Raw genomic sequence first — 18,816 nt, 5'->3', positions numbered from 1 at the left:
CTCCTGCTTACATTGGCAGAGGAGGTGGGATGGAGCGCCGTAGAGCTATTACACATGCGGAGCCAAGTATTGTGTGTCTTGTATGTAAATAATTGACAAAATTAAATCATTTTTTGGAATAAACATTGTTGTATCTGTCAATTTCAAAGCATTGTTATCATTGGACACGTTACACCTTTCATAGGCTTTGGTGGGTCAGAGCGGCTGTTCCTGATTATCCAGCCAGCGCTCACTGTTTATCTGGCACGACGGCATTACTCAAGACTTGTCTCATTGTAGTATCCTGAGAAGAGCTGGGTAACACCTAGAGAGCTGTGCCGGGGCACGTACGTAGGGGAGCCTGGCCACGAGGATCACATACGGAGTTTTATAGGGAATAGCTTGTATATGTCATTATAGGTTACCCCTTGTCTTCAGTTTACATCATATTTATTATATTATTATGTAATGCCTTTTTATATAGACAACTTTACCTCTTTGATACATTTTTTTTGTCCAGAATGACAGATATTTCCTGCTTCATGTGAATGAAACAATTATTAAAACATACGGGGAAATGCTTTTGTGCTTCTCTTTTAGTCAGAAGAGCAGATTTACGGCTTTGAGAATATAGGTTGTATTATAGTGGTAGCCTATTCGACTGAGGACACGTTCACACGCTCAGTATTTTATATCAGTATTTGTAAGCCAAAACCAGGAGTGGAGCAATCAGAGGAAGAGTATAATAGAAACACGTCACCACTTCTGTATTTATCACCCACTCCTGGTTTTGGCTTACAAATACTGAGGTAAGGCTGGTTTCACATTTGCGTTTTTTAGCGCTGGAAAAAAACGCATACCTGCGCATGCGTTTTTTCCCCTATATTTAACATGGGTGCGCATACCTGCGCGCTGGTAAGCGCAGGTATGCGATTTTCATGTGCTGCGTTTTTTTGGGGTGTGCGTTGGTATTTTCCAGACGCAGCATGTTGCATTTTTTGGCCCTGCAAAAAAGCGCATGCGCACATATGCGCACGTTTTGCGCTAAAAATGGCCATTATAGCCTATGGATGCGCATATGTGCGCACTGGCATGCTCATGTATGCGTTTTTTTGCATATGCGTTTTTTTTTTTTAACCATGGAATTTAGGGGTTTGGGTTAGAGTTAGGGTTAGTTAAGGGGGTTTAGGGTTAGGGTTAGGGTCAGGGTCAGGGTTAGGGTTGGGGTTTGGGTCAGGGTTAGGGTTAAGTATGGTTTGGTTAAGGGTTAGGGTCAGGGTTAGGGTCAGGATTAGGGTTAAGTATGGTTTTGTTAAGGGTTAGGGTCAGGGTTAGGGTCAGGGTTAGGGTTAGGGTTGGGGTCAGGGTTAGGGTCAGGGTTAGGGTTAAGTATGGTTTTGTTAAGGGTTAGGGTCAGGGTTAGGGTCAGGATTAGGGTTAAGTATGGTTTTGTTAAGGGTTAGGGTCAGGGTTAGGGTTAGGGTCAGGGTTAGGGTTAGGGTCAGGGTTAGGGTTAAGTATGGTTTTGTTAAGGATTAGGGTCAGGGTTAGGGTCAGGATTAGGGTTAAGTATGGTTTTGTTAAGGGTTAGGGTCAGGGTTAGGGTCAGGGTTAGGGTCAGGGTTAGGGTTAGGGTCAGGGTTAGGGTTAAGTATGGTTTTGTTAAGGGTTAGGGTCAGGGTTAGGGTTAGGGTCAGGGTTAGGGCTAGGGTTAGGGTCAGGGTTAGGGTTAGGGTCAGGGTTAGGGTTAGTTAGGGTTTAGGGTTTGGGTTAGGGTTAAGTATGATTTGGTTAAGGGTTAGGGTCAGGGTTAGGGTTAGGGTCAGGGTTAGGGTTAGTAAAGTCATGGTTTGGGTAGTGTGAGGGGCCACCTAAAAATGTTGGAAAAAAACGCAAACGCGGTAAAAACGCACTAAAAACGCATACAAACGCATAAAAACGCTGCGTTTTTTTCATGCATGCTCATAAAAATGCTTGAAAAAAACGCAGCAGTTGTATGCTTATGTATGCGTTTTTTCAATGCGTTTTTTTGCGGGAAAAACGCGCTGCAAAAAAAAGCAAGTGTGAAACTAGCCTTAAAGACTGACCAAATACTGAGCATGTGACAGTAGCCTATGTTATTGAACTTCTGTTATAGATTAAGGGTTAAATGGAAACCAAATGTAGAGGTGGCCATGCACGTGAGACGATCTGACCCCACAGATAGGATATTTGGGTGCCCAGAAGTGGAGCTTTGATTTCTCTAACACTTGTGGTGTTTTCTTACACACTAGGAATTGCCTCTCCAACAATGGCTTGTATCCTAAAATTTAATGGAAATAGAGGTCTGTGAGATATTTGATGCAGATAGCAACCCCCTGGTCTTCTCTCCTCGTACCTTGTTTCCATCTTTCTTCTAAATATCACACGTATGGATTGCATTTCGGTACTAATATACTGTACGTGTTCACATGGCTTCAAACTCCGTATTGTTGATCTTGCCTTGCTATTGCTCCTGCTTGTGTATGCCATGGGATATGCACTGATAGATCTCAATGAACACATCTGGTTGTTTTAGGACTGCTTTTTCTGTTTTTCACATTGTCACCATACATTTGAGTTAACTATTTGCCAACATCCATTTCATTATATGCAAATGGAACAAATAGAGAGGAACGATAGGGTGTGTTGAAATCCAACATACTCAATCCATCTCTGAAGATTGGAGAGACCCCTAAACACAATGGCATTTATGTAATGGGAATGACCAGTTGAAGGTGGTTTTACATATCCGTGTATGACCTGGCTGCAAATTTCCTGATCCAAACCCAACAGCTTCATAGGCCATTTTGAATATCTTCGTCCGCACTTGGACCGTGAATCATAAATGTATGAAACAGGCCTCACTTGACTGTCTTTCCCTCCTGGGAAGATATGGTTGATGTGCTATTTTTTATGTTCATAAAAATGATCTTATTAAAATAAAAGAGTTGTCCGATTTTAGAAGAAGGTGTCTTTTTTTCAGACACAGCATTAATTAGTCCATGGTTCTGTTTGGCATTACAGCTAATCTTCTTTAAAGTCAGTGAGTATAAATTCTAGAAGCGGCCCATGGACAAGTTTGTCCTGTTCCTGGACAACCCCCTCAACGTTTCAGAGACAGTTGGACAATTGGGACAATTTCTATAACATATTACACAATCTAAACTTATGGGTTCATGCATGGAACAGTAATAGGACTTCAATAAAGGTGCATAGGGCCTCTACTGTTTCTCAGTATAGTGCTGATTTGTCTTTATCCTGAATGAACCAGACATGAAAAATTCTGTGTTTTGAAGTATTCGACCCTAGAAAACTTGAGTCTCTTACCTTATGGAACCATGTAATGGAGAGCCAAATGACCTCCACACCACATTTTGGGCATAATGAGTTGAGGCATGTTTTATTATCCCTGACAAAAAAAATGTATACTGCAAGCAGCTGTATTGAATAATGTGGCAGGTGTGAAAGAAGCCTAAGGGTATGTGTGTCAGTAGGTGACAGATTGCAAAACTGATTTTTTTTTTTTTAGATAATTGCTGGACAAGAAAAATCAAAATCGAAATATGAACATATATATTATGACCACATAGTGGTGGGTCCTATGTTATTCAGTGGTAAGTCATCCCCCTGCCTGATTTATATACCGGCAGCATAATTCAAGATTTTACTGTGCACTGAAAGGTTTGTCTCATAAGGACAAGTTTCTTCATGGGATGACTAGATTAAAAAATGTATTGTAAATATGACATCGCAAAGGGTTTATCAAGGAAATGCTTAAAGCAATAAACATTGATCGCCTACTGGGACAGCACCACTGCCCTGGTGGACCCCTCGGTCATTGTTGATTTGCCACGAAACCATCTAGGTACGTAAATTCATGGCCTCAGCTGTCTTGTGCCTCACATATAAGCATCACCGCGGAGGCCAGTGATAACGTGGTTAGGCGGCAAGTGGTCAACTCCAGGGAAGTAAGCAGAGACCGGCAGTGACCACTGAAGCAGTGACGCTGGAACAGAATGGGTTTGATGCGTAAGCAATATTTATTTTTTTTATATTGAATCATTCCATGGATTACCAAAAAATAACTATTTTCTGGACAACCCGTTTAATTTTATTTCTAAAGATCTTTAAAATATTCTAATAGATCTTAAAAGAAAATTGCTCCCAGAGTGAGATAAGTATAGAAACAAAAGCATAAAAATTGGCGTTGCTGTGAGTCATGTGGACTTCTTTGAGACTCCCTTTTATTGTCCAGAGCAGAGAACGACTCATAAAGAGCAGCTCTGTCTCTGTAGACCATCCCATCCTTTGGAAAATAGTGTGAAACACAACTTGAGAGCTTACGATTGTTTCCCTTACTGCCCTAAACAACTACATCACGGCATGGTTGGACATATGTTTGAATGCCTGGCATCAAATACTTGGCTTTTCCGTAGTTGGTATTGCTGTCAGTGTAAGAAGATAGCCCATTGGTGACAGTCCTTTTGAAGATATACATGAATAATTGGATCTTTTGTGACAAATGAAAAAAAGAATGCATCTCATAAATATGCCCTTATGGAATTCAACTTTCCATGTAAAGCCTTTATAGTGACCTGTAGTGCACACAAGCCCCAGTATAAAGGATTAAGTAGAGAAAAAGCACCCTGAGCCTATGAAGAGCCAGACGATGGACATCCACTACCGCAGCCCAGGGTTTCTCTAGACACGTAGAGTATAATGACCTGCGGTTACGGACAAAGGTTGGGACTTCCTGGAGCAGAACTGACAGGGAGCCAACATTGAAGGAAATAGGTGATGATATACCTCTCTGTTTTCACACTCCTGGAAGCTAGTTGTTAATTTTACTTCTCCAAGGTCTCATTTTTTGTTTACAGGAACACCTGAGGAAAAGTGATGCTACAATTGATGACACAGTTTTCTATAGGATCATTCCCAGTCATCCTGCCCATCAGTTGTTCTGCCAGATTGGTCCTTGAGCCAGATAAATAAAAACATTTTTTGGTAAGGCCGTTAACCCCAGACTGATCCACAAAGTGCACAACTTTTCATCAGTTGTGTCAAACTCAAGATGTAAACCCAGTCTTAGTTCCTCAATCCAAAAATTAGATTATCGAGCCTTTAGTCCCATGCCCTAGATTATCCAACCCCCACAGTAATCTATAATAATAAATGCGCTAAGCAGCTTCCGTCCGGTTGTAATGCAGCTTCCGTCCGGTTGTAACTTGGTGACATCACATCCACCACACACCTCTTGCCATGTTAACCCTCAACACACACTCCTCCTCAACACACACATCTCCTCAACACACACTCCTCTCACTTTTCACCATCTCCACTCACGTCCCCCCCCTCTTTCACTCCACATACGACCCTTTCTCTCACTCCGTCTCTCATACTTACGCCGTCATCGCCGCTGTTCCACGATCACTGACATCTTCCGCTGGCGCCATCTTGGATCCCGATGTCGTCCACGCCGGCGACATGTTCTTGCGGCGACACCATCTTGGATCGGCGAAATCCCGCGATACTCAAGATGCCGTCGCCGCAAGAACATGTTGCCGACGTGGACGACGTCGGGATCCAGGATGGCGTCGGCGAAATCTTGCGAGACTTCGCCGACGCCATCTTGGATCCCGCGGAATTTCGTCATTTACCTCACGCCGACTTGCTGTGCGGACGTGTTGCCTTGCTCCTCTGCCTATTCACTGCCGGTGTCTAATTACAGGGCCAATTTGCCTCTACCACTTCATAACTACTGCTGCCTTGCTCCTCTATCCTCCCGATGCGATAGCATCGGGCCTTAATCTAGTACTGTATAATTGTATTGATAGTTGTGGTGTCAAATGTGAACAATTTATGGGTTTTTGCAGAGTTTGGAGTTGATGTCAGATATGATAAGTGTAGTATGCAATTGTAGCGCAACCTGCCTGGCAGCAAAATCTTCCTGGAAGTTTTCTTCAGAAGTTGGTCGGTGGGATAAGTTTTTGCCTTGTTATAGGTTTACAGTGCACACGTTCACATAATCATGTAACTTCATTATTACCTTTTTGACAGTTGCTAGAGGGCTGCCAATGACCCAAGTACTGACATGTCGGAATCATTTTCTTTCATTATAAACGTAAAGTAATACCAATGGCTTGTACTCATCGTCATCGCTAATATTAAGCTGGAAGTTCAGGGTTGGCAACCTTTTATCCTCTGACTGCACCAGTGTGATATTCAATACGAAAATCACATAGCACTAATGTCCATTGGACTTACACCTTCCGAGTTTGGGTCGGCCATGTACTTATGTTGTAGTTATGTTGGTAGTTCTCTTTGCAACCTTTGTAGTTGTTGTTTCCTACCTTTGATTTATGTAATGTAATGTATAAATGAAAGCTGTCATGAGGGCATAACCAATATTATTTAGACTTTATATATAGTTACTTAGTGAAGACTAAAGCGCTCAATGCCAGGCAAAGTGTTGCTTCATATATTGGCTCTAACACGTTACCAGCCCAGCCTCAGCCACACTTGCTCAATATATACTTTGGCATTCTCCTAGTAATCTTGTTTGGTAATAATGAACATTACCAGCCTGGTTATTCTACTGATAAAGGTTGCCATAACATGGACTGGCTGTTGCTACAGTCCAAATCGTCTCTCACGGCCGGTCAATGGCTTCAGGTTAAAACTTGTAAATAATGTGGCATTGATGCGACTTTGGGTGGGAGACATTTCAGCCGTTGGGCTAAACGTTTCTGCCCGCAGTTTCGCCAGCGTTTGCATGATTTCAGGTGCATGCTATCCAGTGTGTTGGCTGTTGCACACTTGCCAAGAGTTACCCTGTTATTATTTGTACTATTTTTCAGCTTTATTATTTCAAATTCCTGAGAGCTTGCCTAGATTGTCCTGTCTAGACAGTTATGGCTCATATTTCCCATACCCCACATGAAGCTGATTACTGCGCTCCTGCTGAAGGGCAAACGTGTAATGTGCTAGTCGGCATAGAAGCCATAACTGAAATAAATTACCTTTCATTATTATCCAGGCTACTACCTTGAAATTGGCCATTGCCCCAGAGTAACTGTTCTTGACTACTTTTGTAGCTCTCCATTCATTCAACTGACCACATCTCTCAATAGACGTTTCCAAAAGACTTCAGGTAGCATAGCTGTCAGGGTGTAAGAGCGGGTCGATTGGTTGCCTTGGCATTTGTATAATGCTGTCCCATCATCCGTTTTATAAGGGGTAAAGACCAAATTTGGAGGTTATCCCCTATCCAAAGATCAAGAGATAATTTTCCAATTTCTGGAACCTGTAAGATCCTGAAAACCGGGGTTCTATGGAACCTTCTTCTTGTATCCAGATGTTTTGCATTCCAGAAAGAAAGTACAACCATGAAATAAATTGTGTCGTGCTGGTATGATAACAATGTATGCAGCATCAGGCCTTAGCCGGTGTAGGAGGAAGAGTGTATGGGAGGTGAAGAGGTGCGTACACTGGGAGAGGAGGCCTGATTCCAGTCTGTGCAAGATATACAAGTAAAGTCATTGAAGCTTAGCGACTTTTACTGGCATTGTCTGTATTGTTTTGGTTCATTATTTTTGTGGGTAAAGTGTGAAGTTGTTAGGTATGTTTCTGAGGTCAACCATGCATGTAGATACAACCCCAGTTCCCCAAAAGATGGGCCGCTGTGTAAAATATATAGAAATTAATGATTTGGAAAACTCTTATCGTCATATTTTATTCACAATAGAACAAATATTAGAAGTAGAAAGTTAGACATTTGTCCTTTTCATTGTTAAAAATTAACTCGTTTAGAAATTGATGGTGGCATATTTGAGCAAAAGCTCCGAGCGTATACTTAAAGAGGTTGTCCATTGCCTGGACAACCTCTATTTCTCTAAGGCCGGGATCACACATGCGAGGACTACAGCCGAGTCTTGCATGTTAACACCCAGCACTTCCGCCGGCACTCAGGAGCAGAGCGTGCGGCTCCATGTATTGCTATGCGGCCGCACGCTCTGATCCGAGTGCCGGTGGCAGTGCCGGGTATTAACATACAAGACTCTGCCGTATTCCTCGCTTGTGTGATCCCGACCTAACACTTATAATCACCACCGTTCCAGCAGTGTCGACTCTGGCTCCCCCAGGGATTGCATAACTTTATGTCATGAAATCCCTGCAGCCAATCAATGCTGGCTTCACTATCTCTACCTTTGTATGTATCACATACATCCGGAGAAAGTGAGAGAGCAGCAGCTCTGGTTTCCTCCGGATGTATGTGATTTGTCCTAAGGTAGGGATAGTGAAGCCAACGCTGATTTGCCGCAGGAATTGCATAACATAATAATGTTATGCGATCCCTAAGAGAGCCAGTGCCAACACTTCTGGAACTGCAGCGGCATCGTAGCTGAGTATAAGTGTTATTATTTTACAAGGGGGAAACATAGGGATTGAGAAACGATTGTTTGAGTAGTGGACAACCCCTTTATCCATTCATATAGGCACCCATTCACCCGACAGACGCCAAAAGAGTGTTATCTTGGTTTCTGCTTGGCTGTCAGCATTTGAATACCTTTTATTTACTTGGGAGCCATAGAAAATTACTTTTTTAAACAGAGGGCAACTGCAAAAAATTTAACACTGAATCTCTATGGTGAACAGATGCCTTGTCTATAGTCATACCTAATGAGCATATATGCCTAACAGAAACACAATGTGCACTTAGCCTAATTTGCTTGCTCTTTCTGCAAAACACCAAGATGCAAAATTTCAGAATCTTATGCATCATGGCCTCTGTTTTAGTATAAAGAAAGAGCCCTTTATATCATGACTTTAATGTGAATCTAGCACCAGGTTCTAGCCTTCTAATCTGAAAGGAGCATGATATGAAGAGACCCCGATTCTATCTATGCGTCGCTTACTGGGCAGCTTGTGTGTAGTGTTGATAAAATCATTGAGATTATCACGAGATTAGCAGTAAATCTACTACCATGTAGTCCCCCATATCCATGAGCTCTGTATAACCCCATCTTCACCACATAGGTGAGGTTATACAGATCTCAGCATTCAGATTACTGCTAAATCTACAGCAAATAAAATAGGGATTTTATCAAAAGTGCAGCAAACAGCCCAGTAAGTGACACATTGCTGGAATCAGGGTTTCTGGCTCTACATCATAATGCTGTCAGATGGGGTAGCAAAAACTTGGTGACAGATTCCAATAAAGACTGAACATACACATGTTGTACCATTATCAACCAATTAACTCCTGTTGTAATCGTCGAAGACCTTAAACTCCTTTACGCAAAATCCCTAATCCCCTCTTTATGTGTCTGGGTTTCTGAGTTCTGCTGTCATTTTAAAGGAATTTGTACTTGATGTGACTTTCTTAGTAAGGGAATGTAGGATTTCCTGCTCCTTGTCCTGGCATTGTTTATCCATAGATATAGATATATAGCAATCGCAATCGGCTTTCTAGGTTGTCACCCCTTAAGAATGCACTAAGCAGACCTAGACTTCCGTAGCATCATTCATTCTCCAAAGAAGTACTAATGGGATTGTATAAAAAGCAAAACGGGCCTGACTGCAAGGAAAGCCATCTGCACATTAGTAAATGCATTGCACAAGAGGTACATGACTTTACCTACAGTTGTGGCCAAAAGTATTGACACCCCTGCCATTCTGTCAGATAATACTCAGTTTCTTCCTGAAAATGATTGCAAACACAAATTCTTTGGTATTATTAGTCTCGCATGTTAATACCCGGCACTTGGATCGGAGCGTGCGGCCACATAGCAATACATGGAGCCGCACGCTCCGCTCCTGAGTGCCGGCGGCAGTGCCGGGTATTAACATGCGAGACTCAGCCGTATTCCTTGCACGTGTGATCCCGGCCTTAGATTAAATTCCCACCACGAGTTTTTGATGCTGAGCAAAAAAGCAGCGTCTTAAGATCTAGCGACGTGAATGGCATTTCTAGAAATCTCAGGCCCACCGTGTTTTTTTTTTTTTTTTGGGTGTCTCTAATCCCCAAAATGTCAATTTCTCTTGCGAGTACAATGAGTTTTATCTGTGGATTTTCCCCATAGACTTGCATTAGATGCGGAAAATTCACAGGTAAAAAAATTCATGCACGTTTTTAGTGCGTTTCGTCTGCGGAATCGCACATGTAAACCACAAATGGCTGTATCAATAAAGCTTTGTCAAAGCCAAACACCAGGATGTATCAAAAACACAAAGCAGCTTTATTTCAAACAATGCATACCAAAAAGAGACAAGAACCACAGAGTCAAAAATGGAAACAAAATGCTTGAAAAAATGCAGTCAAAAACTCACTGGAAAAACCGCAAGTAACCTAATTTAGCAATTAGGTGCAGAAAATTTGCAACATGAAAACTCAGCAAATACTCACCATGTGAATGTCACTTTACTATGTTCCCACGATGAGCTTTTGCTGAGTTTTTCATGTTGCAGATTTTCTGCTGCATTTTTGCACCTGTTAGGCCGGTTTCACATTCGCGCTTTTGAGCGCAGCGACGGCCTGTGCACGGCCGCCGCTAAGCCCCGCCCCTGCCCCGGCTCCACCGGTATCTCCGCCTCCGGGCGCATGACGCTGCATGCGTCGTGCAACCCCTATCAGGTTGCGTTTGGCGCTGCTCGGCGCACCGTCAAAAGGACGCATGCGCCGCCAAACGCAGACTGTGCGCAGACTGCGCACGGCCTGCGCCCTTTGTGATGAAGATAGGGGACGCACGACGCATGCAGCGTCATGCGCCCGGAGGCGGAGATACCGGTGGAGGCGGGGCAGGGGCGGGGCTTAGCGGCGGCCGTGCGCAGGCCGTCGCTGCGCTCAAAAGCGCGAATGTGAAACCGGCCTTAGATAAAATAGGTTACTTGCAGTTTTTTTTAAATATGCAGCTTAAAAAAACTCACCAAAAACTCATTGTGGGAACCTAGAGGCCACATGCACACATTTTACCTCATAATTTATAAGCCAAAACCAGGAGTGGGTGATAAATACAGAAGTGGTGACGTGTTTCTATTATAATCTTCCTCTGATTGCTCCACTGCTGGTTTTGGCTTACAAATACCGAGGTAAAAAAACTCTCCAAATACCCAACGTGTGTTTATGGCCTCATGGTCCCAGACCTAAAAACTTGCCTTAAATTAAGCAAGCTCTTCTCTACAGCGTAGGCCAGATTCACACTGCTTTCATAGCATCTATCCAGGGCTTCCATCTGATTTCCTTTAGGCTGTGAGCACATGTTGCGTATTTTTAAGCGTTTTTGCTTTTTTTCCGCAGCGGAAATGCTATTAAAACCCACCCCATGCAATTTATTATTATTATACATTTATATAGCGCCATTTTTTCCATGGCGCTTTACAGGGAAAAGGGGAAATATAGACAAGTACAATAAACATGTGCAAGACAAGGGACACACGAGTACAAAAGGAGAGAGGACCCTGCCCGTGAGGGCTCCCAGTCTCCAGGGATGGGTGAGGATACACTAGGAGAGGGTAGAGCTGGTTGGGCGGTGGTTCAGTAGACCGAGGATCATTGCAGGCTGTAGGCTTGTCGGAACAGGTGCCTATGGGATTCCGCAGTTGCTGTGCCCATGCTGTGGATTTTACCACTGCGGAATAGCATAGCAGTAAGGCCGGTTTCACATTCACATTTCACATTCATATCTTCATCACAGAGGGCGCAGGCCGTGCGCAGTCAAAAGGACGCATGCGCTGCCAAACGCAGACTGTGCGCAGACTGAGCACGGCCTGCGCCCTCTGTGATGAAGATAGGGGACGCACGACTCATGCAACGTCATGCGCCCGGAGGCGGAGATACCGGTGGAGGCGGGGCAGGGGCGGGGCTTAGCGGCGGCCGTGCGCAGGCCGTCGCTGCTCTCAAAAGCGCGAATGTGAAACCGGCCTAAAATCCGCAGCATGTTCATTATTCCTGCAGAATCACGGCTATTCCGCTGCCATAGGATTGCATTGAAATGCTCACTTTATGCATGTGGCTATGCCCACCATGCGTGAAGTGAGCGCTTCATGTGCGGCTGGTACCCAGGGTCTAGAGGAGAGGAGACTCTACTTCATGCCCTGGGTACCATATCCCTGTAAAAAATAGAATAAAAATGAAAAATAGGGATATATTCACCTTCTGAAGGCCCCCGGAGTCCTTCCCGCCCTCAGCCAGGCTGCCAACATCTTCCGGTCCCATGGATACATTGCGCAAATCACCTGAGATGTCATCTGGGGTGATTCTCGCAATGCATCCCTGGAACTGGAAGATGCTGGCAGCGTCGCTGAGGAGATCGGGGGCCGTCGGAAGGCCAGAATAACCATATATTTTTTTTTTCATTTTACATTCTGTCTTTTACTATTGATGCCGCATAGGCTTCACCTTTCCAAGCGTTGTTACAAATCGCTTGGAAAACGCAAGCATTCTGCAAGCTAAAAACGCTTGCAAAACACTTGTGTTTTGCGGGAAAACACACGCGAATTCCGCATGCGTTTTACCCGTGGCAGGGAGTTGCGGAAATGCTGCGGACATTTCCGCAGCTTTTCTGCAACGAGGGCACATAGACTTACTCTTATGGAGCCAATCAACAAGACAAATAATGGCGTATAAACATGTTCCGTTTCCTTTCTGTTTTTTGGCGATGTTTGTCATTGCAGATGGACACTAGATCGTAGTTGACTACTAAGGAAAAAAAAGGAGAGCAGATGGAGTTGTCTCTTTGTAAAGAATGGCGCCATCAGGTATAAAGCTGAATTTCGGCTTGCAAGGTTTTACCTTGAGGCCATGGTGGATAAGAGTTTGCTTTATTTTGGGTGAATTTTGCCTAAATTTTATTGGGAATCTAACCTTACGGATAGAGCACTCATCAAATCCAGCATGTTTCTCTTTCAGCTTTGTCTCTTTCCTATATTCTGGACTCACACCCACTAGTTTGCGTTACCACATTACTGCAGCCTTTGTGCTTTGATGCCAGTCACTTGTATATAATGTTATTAATTTGGGAAGTCATTATTCCTTTGGAAATGAGGTGTGGCTGTGCGGTTGTCTCCTAAGTCACACTGCCAAGTGGAAGTAAACATTCAGCTCTGCAGGTTTCGCATTCCTCTCGCCGCCACTTAGGGAATGCTGTGTTATTGCTGTCAGAGGAATCTCCTTAGAAGTTCTTTGCGCTGGTCTCCAGCATGGACAGAAGAGGAAACTCGAGCTTTGTTTTGTATGTAGTGGAAGAAAAATGGAGGGCAGTAATTTAGTGGTAAATCCAGATATCCCACCCATATACTAAATGTAATGAACCCATTTGGTAGTAATTATAATCATTTACAATTCAGAGAAGTGTCCAAAATTCATAATGTAGAAAAAAAGTTGACTAGCTTTGCACATGCGTAGGTCTGCATTATTGCAACTTTATGGATAATGGCAGCCCCAAAAGCCCCACGCACACATTAGATAGAAGTTCGCAAAATTGACTTTCGGCTGACACCTCTCCCTCACCTCTCCCATACTTTGCACTTTGCTGAATGATCCTGTGAGAGCTGTTGTCAGAATCATCTAGCAGCAGTTTATCTCCCCATTGAACAGAAGGATGGGGCAATTGAATTCTAACTGCCTGATCCTTATGTCTCTCGGCATAATCTGTCGGGGGTGAGCTGGGAGGCCATCACACTCATTAGATCTTGGCCATCATTGTAAGAATTATCAGTAGATCGCAAATCTCATTGTCCATTATGTTGTAGAAAGGAGAAAAATCCTTAAAAGCTGTATGGCAGCCCACCTGAACAAATAACTTAAAGAGTGCGGTACATGCTCAGAAGCGAAGCAGGGCTGTGGGGTCGGGGCCAGGGAAATTGAGGAGTCTGAGTCGGTGGTTTGACTTACAGACTCCCTGATTTGGAGTTTTCTGCTAATTAGATTTCGGTGCACAGGGGCTGGACTGTACACTGGTCTTCTCCCTGTCTGTGATTCTCGGGCCCCTCCATCTGCTTCTGGTGTTTGACCTTTTCACTGACCTGCCTCCTCTGTTTTGAAATCTCCTCTTCAAACGGAGGAGGCTGGCGGAGGGGCTGAGGAACCATAGACAGGAAGGACCAGCCCCAGTGCACAGTCCGACTCTTGCGCGCCAAAATCTAATTAGCAGAAAACTTCAAATGGTGATTAAAAAAGAACAGCACAGTGGATTTCTTCACCAAAGGTATCAATTTAATCAGTATTATAGCTCAATTATAGCCACATTTTTAATCTACATTACAAAATTGTGCTGTCAGGTTCTCTTTAAGACTGTAGTGTGCAATGCCAGTCTTAATTATTCCAATGTATATAAGAAAAGACTTTTCAAATAGCCCTAATTGAATAAACTGTGAATGTTTTGTGTCTATAGCTCCTGTTCAGATCTGTGCATTTCATTGGTAACAAACTACAAATAACCCCTATGTAATCTTATATACATAGCGGTTCATCAGCTGTAGTATTGCCCCTGATGACGCCGCATAACAGCAGCGATACTCGGGTCTATCCCCACTGACGTGTTTCATGGTATACCTTGGGTTCTTGGATTCCATATCATGGACATAATCTGATTAATTTTCAACAGGGTGTATTGGCTAGTTACCTATAGGTACTTTCAACATATATTTGGGCCTTTAATTTATATAGTTATACGGTACTTCTCTCATGTAGTGGACTTTATTGTTGTTCATAGGTTTTCCCGTATGATCTACATATGCCATATAAGTTTTGCTTGCACCTTATTGATACATCGCTTCGATTATGTATTTGTCAGTTTTGGGGTCATCGTGTGTTTATATTAGTGCTTGTATTTTGGTCTCAATAAAATTTGTATATTTTTATACAGGTGTGCATATTGTTGTGTCATGCTCTTTTCTTTTGTTTGTATGTTAATTTTTGATTCGTGATTTAGCACCCATTTATTTATTAGCTGTTTTGTAATTGATCAAGAGGCACACGTCCCTGGATCGAGACTGTCATTCTAAATTTCAGTCATGGTGTATGGCACCCATTCTCCACATTCCTGCTCATTGTTATTGGCACCCATGAAGTTTAAGTACATAATGTGGAATATCTCCTGAAAAAAATGAATCAAGTGAAACAGTTTTTTTTGTATACAGCACTTGAGTTTAAATACAAAAGAGCAAATTATAAACAACTAGAATTAGGCCCGATGCTATCGCATCGTGAGTGCTGTGTTCCCCACGCAGGCGCAGTAACAGCCACGTTGTTACCACGCATGCGCGGTTAGAGCGCGCAGTTGTGGCTGTTACTGCACGTGCGCGGGAATAGCGGTGCCGTGAATGTCACTTGCGCAGGCGCAAGTGACATACACGTCACTGCTATACCCGCGCATGCGTAGTAATGACGCAGTTGTTACTGCGCCTGCGTGGGAATAGCGGAGATGTGTATGTCACTTGCGCAGTTCCTGGCCTTGCGGCCAGGAACTGCGCCTGTGCAACCGACTACCATGGTGCCTTATGGGATTCGGGGACAGCGGCCAACTGGAGATTATATAGGACAATAATTTAAAACAAAAAACAATGGGAGGGAAAAATAGAAAAACCTAAAGCTTGCTGTGACACTGGCATTGGCACATTTTACATTAAATTATTATGGAAATACATTTTGACTCGCCTTTGGTAAATCACAAATGAGAATCACCTGTGATTAGTTGTCGGTGCCCATGTGACATGAATTAGTCAATGAATGATGACTTCAGTGTTTTAAAAAGCCACATGGTAGGCCCTGTTCCTTTGTTACAATGGTAAAGACAAAGGAGCTGTCTGAGGACATCAGAACTGCTATTATTAACAAACACAAGACTTCCAAAGGGTATAAGGCCATCTCCAAAGACCTTGGTATCCCAGTTTCAACAGTGCACAATGTTATTAAGAATTTTACCAATAATGGAACCGTCAAGAACCTACCTGGACATAGGGGTAAAGAGGAAAATTGACAAGAGGTGTCTTTGAAGGTTGGTGTGAATGATTTAAGAAACACTACGTAAAACATCCAAAGACCTGAAGGCCAACCTGGAACAGTTTGGGGTCATGGTTTCAAAAAGTACCATACGCCGCACACTAAACCAAGCAGAACTTTATGGGCGATGGCCAAGGAAGAAACCATTGCAGGGAAAAAGACATAAAAAGGAATGACTGACCTTTGCCAAAGACTACCTTGACAAACCACAATCCTGGGAAAATGCAAAGCAATAGTTTGTTTACAGACAGTGCAATGAAGGACACCCTACCAACAGTTAAGCATGGTGGAGGATCCATAATGCTGTGGGGTTTCTTTGCTGCGTCTGGTACTGGAGGCCTTGATTGTATTACTGGAATCATGAAATCAGAGCATTATTACGAGATTTTAGAGTGAAATGTCCTACCCAGTGTAAGAAACCTTGGTTTGAGTCGAAGATCATGGGTCGTCCAGCAAGATAATGACTCAAAGCACACATCCAAAAGTACACAGGAATGGTGGAAAAAGAAAAAAATGGACTGTTTTATAATGGCCATCAATGAGTCCTGACCTTAATCCCAAAATCTTTAGGGTAAGCTGAAAACTGCCATTGGGAAAAAGAGCCCTGCAAAACATTCAAGACCTTGAACAAACTGCAAGGGAAGAGTGGGAGAAAATACCAGCTGAGAAGTGCAAAAAGCTTATTGATGGCTACAAGAAACATTTGGAGGCTGTCATCAATGCCAAAGGGTGTGCAACCAAATATTAATTATGGGTGCCTTTATTACTGCACATGCTGTTTATTCTGTTTCTTCTTTGAAATTGAAACATATAAGTTGAAAAACAATGTTTTATAGTTGGACCACTAATTAAGTCTGTGAATAAAATGAAGGGGTGACAGTAGGGACCAGCACTGTATTCCATCGATTTCTATATTCCTCCTAACATACGTTATGTAGGTTAACAAAACGTGTGGAACAGATGGACTGTGGCAGCAGACTATACAGGGTTTTTTTTTGTAGGCTGTTACTATGGGGACACATATACAGTATCTGAATGGGAGCTGTACAGACAAAACAACAGGAGATTCTAATTTAAAAGAGGTTGTCCACTACTTTTACATTAATGATCTATCCTTAGGATAGTTCATTAATGTCTGATTGGTCGGGGTCTGACATCCAACGCCTATCAGCTGTTACCGGTGTCATTGGGGGCCAACGGCTGGAAATACTTCATCTTCTGATCCTGGCCAACGCTGGGTACTGAACATAAAAGGTGTATGTGTAGTGCCATGTGGCGACCACTATCAGAAGACGGCCAGCTTCATAAATGAGTGTTTACAGCCACCACATCCAATAATAGCTGATCGGGGAGGCCGGGTGTCGGACCCCATCCAATGAGACCTTGATGACTTACCCTAAGGATAGGTCATCAATACTAAAGTAGTGGACAAACTCTTTAAGGATGTATGAAAATTCACATAATTTTTCACCTTTCTTTTGAAAGTGGCTCTGGTTTTTATACTCTAACCATCATAAACAATCAAACATGTACAATTTTTTCATATAGCTGATCTTTTGATTTCATTTTGTGCTGTAGGACAGCTATGGATGCTTTCTTGGTCTGTATCTCCCAGCTGATAAGAGTAATGATGCTACATTGAGGTCCTTTTCTATATCCTTTTCACCCCTTAGGAGCTGGCTTCATGAATGGCTTCCTTTTTGAGTACAGACATCCATCGATACTTCGGAGTCAGGACACTTGGAGCACCTGGCTGTACTGAGAGGCAGCTTTGTGTTATATTCCTGTGCCTGTCGCTGCAGCTGCTCTGGTCATATGCAGCGCCTGTCACCCACTGTCCCTGTCCTATAATGCTCCAGTGTTGTAATCTGCGGCTTCTTGTCTTCTTCTCTATGGATGTGGGCGAATACTAACAAGGCTACAGATGATGATGCTCATTGCTGAGGACATTTCTGAATGTACACATTACTAGCTTTCTCGGGCTGTACTGGCATGTGGGTGCTCAAGGCTTCTGTGACCTGTTTATTACTGATGCCGTATTGGCTTCTGGTTTCTTGCCAGGGATACTCCTGCACTATACATTTCAGGAGATGCCACCATCCATGTCTTAAGGTGTGTCCATTTGCTGGAGGGTAAGGTGTCTTATTTATTCAAGTTTCAATATATCATATCATAAAAAGGAGCTCTCCTGACTGATCTGTCTTAGGAAATATTTCTATTTCCCAATTAAATAAAATATCTGAACCATCTTTTCTTATAACTCTAGATAGTGTTGTTGCTCTGTTATTCCTCCTGTCAATTTTGCACTGATTGGACAGTGTCAATGTGTAGAACACAACCCCAACATCATCCAGTAGTCAGTATTCATACATTTCTAGGAGGAATATCAGAGGAATGGAGAGATCTAAGAAAAGGATCATTCAAAATTGCTATTTTAGAGGGAATTGAATTATTAACTAAACAGTAGAGATGATCATAAACATTCACAGGATCCTAGTCAAGCAGCACTTTGGTAGTCCATGGCGGCCCATCAGAGGCCCACGAACTTCTTCCTACCTGCTGGAATCCTTGGTGCCTCTCGTGATTTGTATATTATATAATTACCACAGCACAGAAATATGTGCAAGTGAAACAAGCGTGATTTATGGATGCAGGCAAAATTATCTGTACATGAAACAGGCCAACGTTTTGGTAAAAATGACCTTTATCAGGTGTGAGAATATGAGAAGGGAACGCTGCATGAAGGGTCCTGATCAAGCAGCCACTTCGGTAGTCCATGGCTGCCAATCAGACCCCTATGAACTTCTGCATGCCGG

The 18,816-nt window shown here is 43.1% G+C and overlaps 1 protein-coding gene across 1 annotated transcript in view; it reads left to right on the top strand.

The window, feature by feature from the left end:
• Positions 1–18,816, top strand: part of SEPTIN5 (septin 5) — a 97,334-nt gene that overhangs the window by 20,921 nt on the left and 57,597 nt on the right. The gene's annotated exons all lie outside the window — the stretch shown is intronic.

Source organism: Dendrobates tinctorius, unplaced genomic scaffold (assembly GCF_039654945.1).
Source record: "Dendrobates tinctorius isolate UK_male_01 unplaced genomic scaffold, ASM3965494v1 ptg000265l, whole genome shotgun sequence".
NCBI lineage: Eukaryota > Metazoa > Chordata > Amphibia > Anura > Dendrobatidae > Dendrobates > Dendrobates tinctorius.
This window is presented reverse-complemented; position numbering and strand designations above follow the sequence as displayed.